This window comes from Mandrillus leucophaeus, unplaced genomic scaffold (genome assembly GCF_000951045.1).
Source record: "Mandrillus leucophaeus isolate KB7577 unplaced genomic scaffold, Mleu.le_1.0 Scaffold639, whole genome shotgun sequence".
Classification (NCBI taxonomy): domain Eukaryota; kingdom Metazoa; phylum Chordata; class Mammalia; order Primates; family Cercopithecidae; genus Mandrillus; species Mandrillus leucophaeus.
Genome location: NW_012106908.1, coordinates 491,503 through 501,859, shown reverse-complemented (window position 1 = coordinate 501,859; position 10,357 = coordinate 491,503).

Below are 10,357 nucleotides of genomic sequence, written 5' to 3'. Positions count from 1 at the left end.
AGACCTAGCCGGCGGCCGGCGCGGAGGTGTCTGCCCCCGCCGGGCTTGAAGGCACTTGTTGGTAAAAGACACAGACGTGTCGGTGTTTGCCTCTCCCGGGGAAGGGCGAAACGCTCTGAAGTTCTCTGGCGCTCTTCTCAGATGATTCGGCCTCCCCTCCTACCCTGGGGCGCCATCGGGGTCTCACTGTCGCCGAGGAAGAAGGCAGCGCCGCCCTCGCCTGCAGAAACCTCATTCCCGAGAAAGTGCGGGACGAGCGTCCCGGGAGGTGGAAAAAGGGGGTCGCCAGGTTTTCTTAAGAACTCAAACAAGCCCTCCCCCCAGCCCCTCACACACACACCTTCCCTTGGGTGGTCTAAAGAGAAAAGTCCCAGCTTGACCACTTTCCCAGGACAAATGGCTTTGCTCTCTGGGCCTCAGTGGCTTCAGTTGTAATATGGGGATTAAGTTTTTCGCGTCTTATTGGATGCTAGGGACGGAATGAAATGAAGTACCCTGGAGAGGCCAACTGGCGGTGGTGGCCCCGAGAGCAGAGGCGGAGGGGCTGAGGCCGCAGGATCCTGGAGCCCAGGAGCTGACGGAGATCGCCCACAGCTGCTACAGCGGCGCCCGGGTTTCTGCTGCCCCAGGGCAGGGCAGGCTCTCCCAGCCTCTTCTGCTCCTTAAAAGGAGTCTCTAAAGGCTAGACTGGGAGGGGGTCGGGGTCCTGCTTCCTCTTCCCCCAGTTTCTTCCACCTGCCTTGCTGCTGGTGGGGATCCTTGAAAAGGAAACAAAGCTCTTCCTTCCCTCTCTGAGAGGAAAAGGAAGATGAAGTGAGTTGCCCTCAGCCACCCAGAGTGTGCCTGGTTGTGGCTATGGAAGGCACAGGCAGGTGGAAGGCTTCTGAGGGGAAGAGGAGGGAAAGGAGGGAACAGGGTGCACGACGAAGAAAGTGTGGGTGTCTGGGCGTCCTGGGGTCCAGCGGGTCCTACTGCCTCTCCTGGGGTGGACACGCAGGCGAGTGCCCTGGGCCTGATGTGTGGCGCCTTTCCTTGTACCAGGCATGAAGTCTCCTGGCCTCACGTGATGGACCTTGCCCTGGGGGGAGATCCATTTTGTTTTTTTCATGTAGCTGACTTCATGATATAGCTTTGCTTGATTGATTCTGCATCTAAGCTGCTTACCTCTCATTCCTCCATGCCCCGGTATTTATGCCTTTCTTCTAGCGCCTCCTTCTCTGTTTGTTGTAACACAGTGCATCTTTCAAGGACTTTCTGGAATGTCACCACATCTCAAAAACCTTCCCCGATCCACCAAGCCTCCACTCCATGTGCGATGTGCTTTTGCCCTGTTGTGACCCCCAAACACTTTTTTTTTTTTTGCCTCTTTCATCGTGCCTGTTGCATTCTGTAGCCTAGTTGTGTTGTGTGCTTGTCTTAACTCCTTTGGTCATTACTCATCTTAGTGGCTTCTGTGCTATGAGATACGGTAGCAGACAAACCTCTGGTTTTGAAGTCAGAGTGACCCGGGGATAGCTCATTCCTAGCAACTGGAAATTGTCTGAGAAAGTCAGCTTTCTTGGCCCCGCTTTCCTCATCTATAAAAGCAGATATGAAAGCCTGTCTCAGGCCAGATTGGTAGGACTAAATAAAACAGTCTCTGTTCTGCAGACCTTCTCCCCCTTTCCTTTCTGCTGCATCTAAAACCAATTTTTGGATTAACTTAAATTTCTTACCTACAATAATATTGTAACCAAGAGAGATCCTTGATTACAATATTACTAAATGCCACCTATGCTTATTATAAACACACCACAATGTCTATGTCCCAGGCGGTGGTCCACTTAAATAACTTTAATCTGTTCAGTTGAAGGTTTTGATCATTATCTTTGTATTAATTGCAACTAAATTATATGTGTTTTATTATTGCAATTATATGTGTTTTAGTAAAACTTTCTGCTAGCAACAAATATCAGGATCAACTCTGTTCCTAGCTACAAACACAAGAAGGATTTTGGCAGTATATAATTTGAAAACATGAAAACAAGCTGCCTCTTCCAACATGTACCGTTGGGATGGACAGATACACTTTTTTCAAATATGATGATTTGGACCCATATAGAGAGAATCAGTAGGTCGAGATAAAAATTACTAATTAATCTTTTGCAGGTTCATTTTAAATCATGTACCTGATAGTACCATATGACCTCTGAAATCAGTCCTCAAATTTATTTCTCAGGTCTGATGGGCTTCTCTGCCATTCCTTGGAAATGTAAGTAGAAACAGGAACAGAGAAACCACCTGTGCCTGTAGACAGGAGTGTGGTACTGGCTGGGTAAAGACTACCCAGACCATCTTCCTATTTTCCTCCCGGTTACCAGTGGGGTCTAGCATGGCCCTTTCCCTCCTGTAGACCTCAGCTTTTTCATCTGGCAAATGAGAGCATTTCTGAGAGCCCATCCTGCTCTTGCAAAGTCCTCGCGTTTTGCTTCTATGTTTCAACCTTGCCATTTTCTTTTGTGGCAAGTTCCTTGTCTTGGCAAGTGATAAAAACAGATTGTCTTCCCTAACTTTACATTATCAAGGACTAAAAGAAACTTTATTAAAAATTGGGAGATTGAGAAGATACAAAATAATGAAATCTTTGTGACCTGATGATAAGGAGGTAAGAATCAGCTCTTCTGAGATGCAGGGCTTGGTTGGGTTGCTGTGTCTCTGACTGAGGCATTTCCTAGGGTGAATGTGTTGTCAGTCCCCATCCTGAGAATCAGTGACAAATGCTGAGGGGCTGAGCAGGCTGAGTCAGGGGAAAGCAGAGAGGTGGGGGGCCATGTGAACCCAGAGCCGGTGCCTATCTGAAGTGGGCAGTAGTTACTCTACTTGTCATCAGCCAGGAACGTGGGCTCAGTTTTGCCCGATTTCTTGAGTTTTCAAGAGAAGCTGTAAATGTTCTGATGTTTAAAAGTTGGCAACTAATTCGCATTTTTGATAAGTATGGTATGAGTCAAAGAAAATGTTTGCGAGCTGAATCTGGCCAATGTGCTATTCATTTCCACACTCTGCTATATAGTGATGTCTTCTTGAGGCCTGGGATTGTAGCACATAATAGATGTGCAATAAATATTTGTAGCATGACCATCACTCCTGATGGAGAACAGCTTATAACCTCCCTAAGTTTTAAATGAAATTCTCGAAAAACACTCTGAGATTAGACAACCTTTTTGTGTTGGATCTGAAGTCCGCAAACGGGCAGGTAAACCTTTCTAATATTTACACCATAGAAGACCCCCTCCAGTTGTCGATAAATAATTCTGTTAAATACAGAATAGCCTCTTCTTAGGAAACTAATTCTCACAAGAAGTTTTTCCCCAGTGGGGACAGATGAGCTTGAAAAAAATTTTAAAGAATATTTTTAATCATGGAAATCATATTAGAAAAAAAAACCACACCTTTTAGCTATGGAGGTTTGGGCACTAACAATGGGAACATCTTGATACTACAGCAGGTCAGGCAAGCAGGTAATCTGCCTGAGGAGGTAGCCGCCTCTCACTTGAGCCCACCAGCGGCCTGGAGGAGGAGCCAGCCCTGGGGCTGTTGGCAGAAAAACAGGGTGAGGGCCAAAGGGGCAGGGCAGGTAAAGGCTTTTGAAATAGCAGGGTGGGCAAAGAGCAGTGGCCCTGTCAGTGGCCTTCTGCAGTGTCCTCTCCTGAGTCCTCCACATTCCTCTGAGGTGTCAGGAAACAGCAGGAGGCAAGAGTCACATTTGTGCCATCACCTCCCGGCCCAGAGACAGACACCTGGTGGCGGCAGGTCTGGGCACATCTGCAACTTGGCTCGGTGTTAAAGCCTGACTAAGCAGCACTTGGGCCAAACTGGCCCCCCCACGCAGCTGTCTGCTTGGGGGCAGGCTAGCCTGCCACAAACCTGGCACAGGTGTCACAATTTCCCCTCTTCAGGGCTGCTCTCTTTTGAGGGAGAGGAGATGAGGCCATCCCAAATGTGGCCCTGGGTTTTGGTGGCAAAAAATTGTCCCTGTTCCTCAATCTCTCACACAAGGCCTGGGGTTGAAGGGAGCAAAATACCCTGCAGGTCCTTCTACTCAGAGTCAAATGCACTGTGCCTGGCATTTTGGGTTTTGCCAAAGATTGCTAAATCTCAAGGGGGTGGTGGGAGTTGGTGTCAGTAAGGAAGTTATAAATACAATGGTAAATTCCTAAGTGAAAACAAACGCAGGCCTGATTCTAACTGCTTGCCTGAATGTGGCTGCCAGTGGTGCAACTTGTGAGCCTCAGTGGCACCTTCTGCAACCAGAAAATTCTCATTTCTGAAACAGATGAGTTGAAGGCTTACAGTGATTTTTTTCAAGTGGAATGCTTGGAATAAATATTGCAAGTTTGGCTACCATTGTTTTGGTATGTCTGGGGTGTGTGAGGTTAGCTTCTCATTTAGGCTGTTGTCCATGGCCTTTAACCAGTCAACAACAGTCACAAGAAGGCGGTGGCTTGCCTTCCAGACAACTCATTCTTTCATCACCAAGGCAGTAGGAAGAAAATACTGCAGGTGAACTTATCCCTGGACACTTTGTTTAGTAACAAGCTTGTCCAGTCTAAGTTCTGTGGGCCACATGTGGTCCAGGACAGCTTTGAATGCAGCCCAACACAAATTCATAAACTGTCTTAAAACATTATGAGTTTTTTGTTTTGTTTTGTGTTTTTGCTCATCAGCTGTCATTAGAGTTAGTGTATTTGATGTGTGGCTCAAGACAGTTCTTCTTCCAATGTGGTCCAGGGAAGCCAAAAGATTGGATATCCCTGGTTTAGTACTACACATGTGGAAGAAATACTTAGTTGTTGAAAATCCCTTAAACTAGGCACTTTACAGATTGAGTTGGTGAATTTGGGGTGAGTTTCATGAGGACAGGACAGGTCCTGCTTAGATGGGTTTTGGGAGGCTGGTGAACGTATCTCAGAAAACTTTTAAAGTTCATTATGCCTTGGAACATGGTGTCTTCTGCAGATTTAATGATCCATTATCCAAGGTGAAGGAGAGTATATTTGGTTAGGTCATATTGCTTTTGGAAACTGAGAATAAAAGGGTTAGGGAAGATGGGCTATAGGACAAATTTTGAATCATTCTCACTCACTGATATCAAATGGTAAAAACATTTTTAGGGAGATAATTTTTATATATTCTTAAGGGAAGAGAGAACTCTGTAAAAAAAATAAAATTTGAGTTACCCGTTTTGTTATGTTTTTGAAAAAGTAAAACCATCTTTAAATGTCTGACTTAGGAATTTTATAGAAAACAGATTCCCCTTTATAGAGTTTATGTCTGATATTGAATAAAAAAATTAATTAGCAATCTAAGCTGTGCATGAAAAAAGATTATAGCAGGCAGTATGATGTGTGACGGCCTCTTCACCCTTCCATTCACTCCTTCTCCACAGTGTAACAGCCATGTTCTCTGGGCAGTCAACCCCAGTCCCATAGGTGATTGGCTCAGGTGACCCATGCCTAAACCAATCAGCACCAAGGTATTTTCCTGGGCACAGGAATCGGTTCCAGGTGGTCCAATCAACTTAAAGCTCAGAACTTTTGTTTGATGGGCATGAATTGCCGAGTTCTTCTTTTTTCCCCATAGGGGTGAAGAAGGAAAACATGTAATCCCTGTTGTTTCTGGCATCTTGTGAATAATAAAGTGAAATCAGACTGGGAATAGAGCTGACATGTAGAGATGAGAGCTGAAAGAATTGTAGAGAAATTCAGCTGGAGCTCTGATTCACGCCTGAAGCCTTTGACCTTTATGGATCTGTGAAAAATTAAATCACTTTTGTCATTTAAGCCAGTTTGAGATGGGTTTTTTTCTTATTTTTGAGAGAAAGCTTCTCAACTGATATAGAAACTTACATTAGGTTTTACTGGAAGATTATTCTGGCTGAAGGACAAGTGAAATACCAACTGTTCTCTGTCATGACAGTCTTTGTTCATTATTTGCACTTTTAGATGACACTGGTGATGGAGGATTAGGAGAAAACCTCCTGACACAGACCTTCAATCCACAAACCCTGGGTCAAGTGAAGAGATTTTTCCAATCAAAGTACATTGATGTTGTAATCATTATTTTTTTCCTTAATATTAAGTAAAATATTTTCCAGAAATGCACTGACCACATACTTTGATTTTTTTAATAACATTTTCTTCATTGGGTTACGAGATTAGGAGGTTAGGGACTGTGTTGTTGTTGTTGTTTTTTTTCTTTTCCGAGACAGAGTCTTGCTCTGTCACCCAGGCTAGAGTGCAGTGGTGCCATCTGGACTGACTGCAACCTCCGCGTCCCAGGTTCAAGTAATTCTGCCTCAGCCTCTGGAGTAACTGGGATTTTATGCGCCAACCACCACAACTGGCCAATTTTTATATTTTTAGTAGAGATGGTGTTTCACTATGTTGGCCCGGCTGGTCTTGAGCTCCTGACCTTGTGATCTGCCCGCCTCAGCCTCCCAAAGTGTTGGGTGCTGGGATTACAGGCATGAGCCACTGTTCCTGGCTTTTTTTTTTTTTTTTTGAGACAGAGTCTTGCTCTGTCACCCAGGCTGGAGTGCAGTGGTGTGATCTTGGCTCACTGCAACCTCTGCCCCCTGGGTTTAAGAGATTCTTATGCCTCAGCCTCCCACATAACTGGGATTACAGGTGTGTGCCACCACACTCAGCTAATTGTTGTGTTTTTAGTAGAGATGGGGTTTCACCATGTTGCCCAGGCTGATCTTTAACTCCTGGCCTCAAGTGATCTGCCCGCTTCAGCCTCCCAAAGTGCTGGGATTATAGGCATGAGCCACCGCACCCGGCCCAGGACTGCTGATTTTTGCTGTATCTAGCACAGTGCTCATCTGTACACTGTAGGTGCTTCTTAAATGTGGACTTTACCTATACATGTATAAATGAAGAAATTTAAACACATATTCCTGACTTGTAGCTCCTTAAAAGTACCTTCTTGTAAATGGTGTTAATAGAAGACTTCTAAAAATGTAATTGCTAATTGTGCTTGGAAATCTACTTTGTCAAACTGTGGCTTCTAAACCTTGTCTCCAACACCAAATCAGTTTTGATACTGATGTTTTCCAGAGGTGTGGCTTTTAATCCTCAAATTACAGCACAAGTTTTAACAGGCCAGTTTTGTCTGTCACCAGGTGTTTAGTAATTAACAAAATGCTCCAGCTCTAATGGTTTATCAAAAGGCCAGTAAGCAAGTAAGAGACATTATACAGGAAACAGACTTGGTATTATCATTGAGAGAATTCATTTAAGGAGCACTCCAATTACACGTTATGTTTAATTTGAGCCCAGTTGCTGAAGCTCTATGTAAGACTTGCAAAGGGAGGTCTGAAGCAAGCCCTGACCATGGATCCTATATATGAACAAAATTGAGTGTCCTTCTGAACGTCCGTTCTAAGAATCACATACCTTGGAGTCATTTTCACAATCATGGATGTTTTGCAACAGACTTTGCTACAAACACTTTAATAAAAGTTAGTGGTTTTTCTTGGGAGTCCAGGACAGGCGTATAACAACCACTGAGTAACCTGCAAGTAATGTTCGTGGTGACAATTCTACTTTGTTCTGTGGGAGTGTAAGTAGCTGAATCAGGACACAGATCGCTCTCCGTGAGTGTTGGGAAAGGAAGGTCCGCACACTCAAAGCAGGGAGTGTTCTCTTTATCTGAGGTGGCTGCCAAGTCTTAAATACTAAAACATGTAGGCGTACTTGAGTAAAGAGAAGGCACTGACATTTCAAAGATAACTTGATAGAAGGCAAGAAAGAAGAGCAACTGGGTTATTTGGCAGAAATGTAAGTTTCCCCTGGAAAGGTCACCTTTCTTAGGACCTTGGTGTCCTGAGATTCTGACAGAGGGTTGGACACATCCTCAGACTGGTGTTTGTGCAGAGCAAGCTTTCTGCCTGAACCTCTCCTCTCACTTTCCTTCATCAGGACACCCCTAATGGATTGCAGATGTCGTATTTGGTTAGAAGCACGTTTCAGATGCATCTGCCCTTCTTGCTTTTATGCAAAAAACACCTGCAAATCTTTATCTTTGGTTAGATTTACCACACATTTGAAGCTTTGAAATTTGGGTCCAGTGGGAAAGAGAAGCATGTCACCACCTTCCTCCTTAAGTTGAATTCCATAACTGACAATAACCTTTGGGGGAGATGTTTCCATTTTTCTTTAAGGATAGTAGTTGGTAAGGTTTTAAAAGCCTCTGTCCTATTCAGTTGAAAGTTCATTAATTTCTTTATTCCTAGGGAGTCTGGAAAAATCCATAGTGACTATGGGTAGATAACTAATATGTGTGTGTTTGTGTTTCTTCCTGATTTTCTGAGTTTTAAAGAAAATGAGACCACAGTACCACAAGAGGAGAGAACAATGAGATGTTGGCAAACTGGCTAGAATAACGTTACAGGACCAGATTCCTTGGATGTGCCTTGAAAAGACATGTGGTGTATTTCCAATAAGTAAATCCCTCTAGGCCTCAAGGAAGATTTTAACCACTCCCTTTATTCATTCAACTATATTCATTCAAAGATACTTCATCCCATCAACCAAACAATGACAAACGCCACTTAAATGGTTGTGAGATAATAAAATAATGAGCTGCCTCGGGGAATGCTGAGAAGGACTTCCACATTGAGTATGGTTTTGTAAGGAAGTAGGAAGCCTTGACTAGGTGTACACTAGCTTTGGTGACTTTGAGCAATACATTTACCCTTCTGGGGGCCTCAGTTTTCTCATCTGTAAAATGAGGGAGATGAATTAAAGTTATTTGTTTATTCCACAAGTTATTACGAATACTGAACTTTTTTTTTTGTGTGTGTGTGTGTGAGATGGAAGTCTTGCTCTGTCACCCAGGCTGGAGTGCAGTGGCGCAATCTCGGCTCACTGCAAGCTCCACCTCCCAGGTTCACAACATTCTCCTGCCTCAGCCTCCCGAGTAGCTGGGACTACAGGTGCCCGCCACCACGCCCGGTTAATTTTTGTATTTTTAGTAGAGATGGGGTTTCACTGTGTTAGCCAGGATGGTCTCGCCCTCCTGACCTCATGATCCACTTGCCTCAGCCTCCCAAAGCACTGGGATTACAGGCGTGGGCCGCCACTCCTGGACTTTTTTTTTTTTTAACATAGTCTTCTGTTGTCCAGGCTGGAGTGCAATGATGTAGTCTTGGCTCACTGTAGCCTCCACCTCCCAGATTCAAGTGATCCTCATGTCTCAGCCTCCCGAGTAGCCAGGAGTATAGGTGCGCACCACCATGGCGGTTAATTTTTGTATATTTATTTTTATTTTTATTTTTATTTTTAGATGGAGTCTCCCTCTGTCGCCCAGGCTGGAGTGCGGTGGCATGATCTCGGCTCACTGCAACCTCTGCCTCCCGGGTTCAAGCGATTCTCCTGCCTCAGCCTCTCGTGTAGCTGGGACTACAGGTGTGCTCCACCATGCCAGGCTAATTTCTTTGTATTTTTTAGTAGAGAAGGGGTTTCACCATGTTGGCTAGGCTGGTCTCGAACTCCTGACCTCAAGTGATTCGTCCACCTCGGCCTCCCAAAGTGCTGGGATTACAGGCGTGAGCCACCTCTCCTGGCCTAATATTGAGCATCTTCTATGTGCACTGTACTTGCACCTGAGGATACGACAGACCCGGTCCTTGTACTCATGAGCAGCCCTTCAGCAGCACTGTCACTTCCTGGTTACTTTCCATCATTCACTGCAGTCATTGAGAATTGGCTTACAACACCTCCACCCCCTTCAACCTTTATTAATTCCTGAATTTTATTTTATTTTTTTAACAACATTCATTTTTGTTTGTTTAGAGATGGAGTCTTGCTGAGTTGCCCAGGCTGGATTTGAACTCTTGCACTCAATGGCTAGAGGGATTTACTTATTGAAAATACACTGTATGTCTTTTCAAGGCACATCCAAAGAAGCTGGTCCTGTAACCATATCCTAGCCAGTTTGCCAAAATCTCATTGTTCTCTCTTCATCTGGTGCTGTGGTCTCATCTTCCTGCCCCTCAGCCTCTTGAGTATCTGGGACTACAGGCACGTGCCACTGCACCCAATTCCTGGATTTTCTATCAAATTGCCCTCTCCAGTAACCCATGCTTCCTGGCACCATTATCCTTCTGCAGCACCCACCAACCAAATTCTAAACCAGAATGAATGCTGTAATCAGCCTTTTCAGACTCAACATGCACACTTAAGCATTGATGGAGAAGCAAAATGATGGCAGAATTGGTGTTACCACAAATTCCATGTCTTTACCCCAGGGCCACATTTCCATGAACAACTCCCTTTTCTGTTCCCCTCAGTGATTAAACCGAAATACATACATA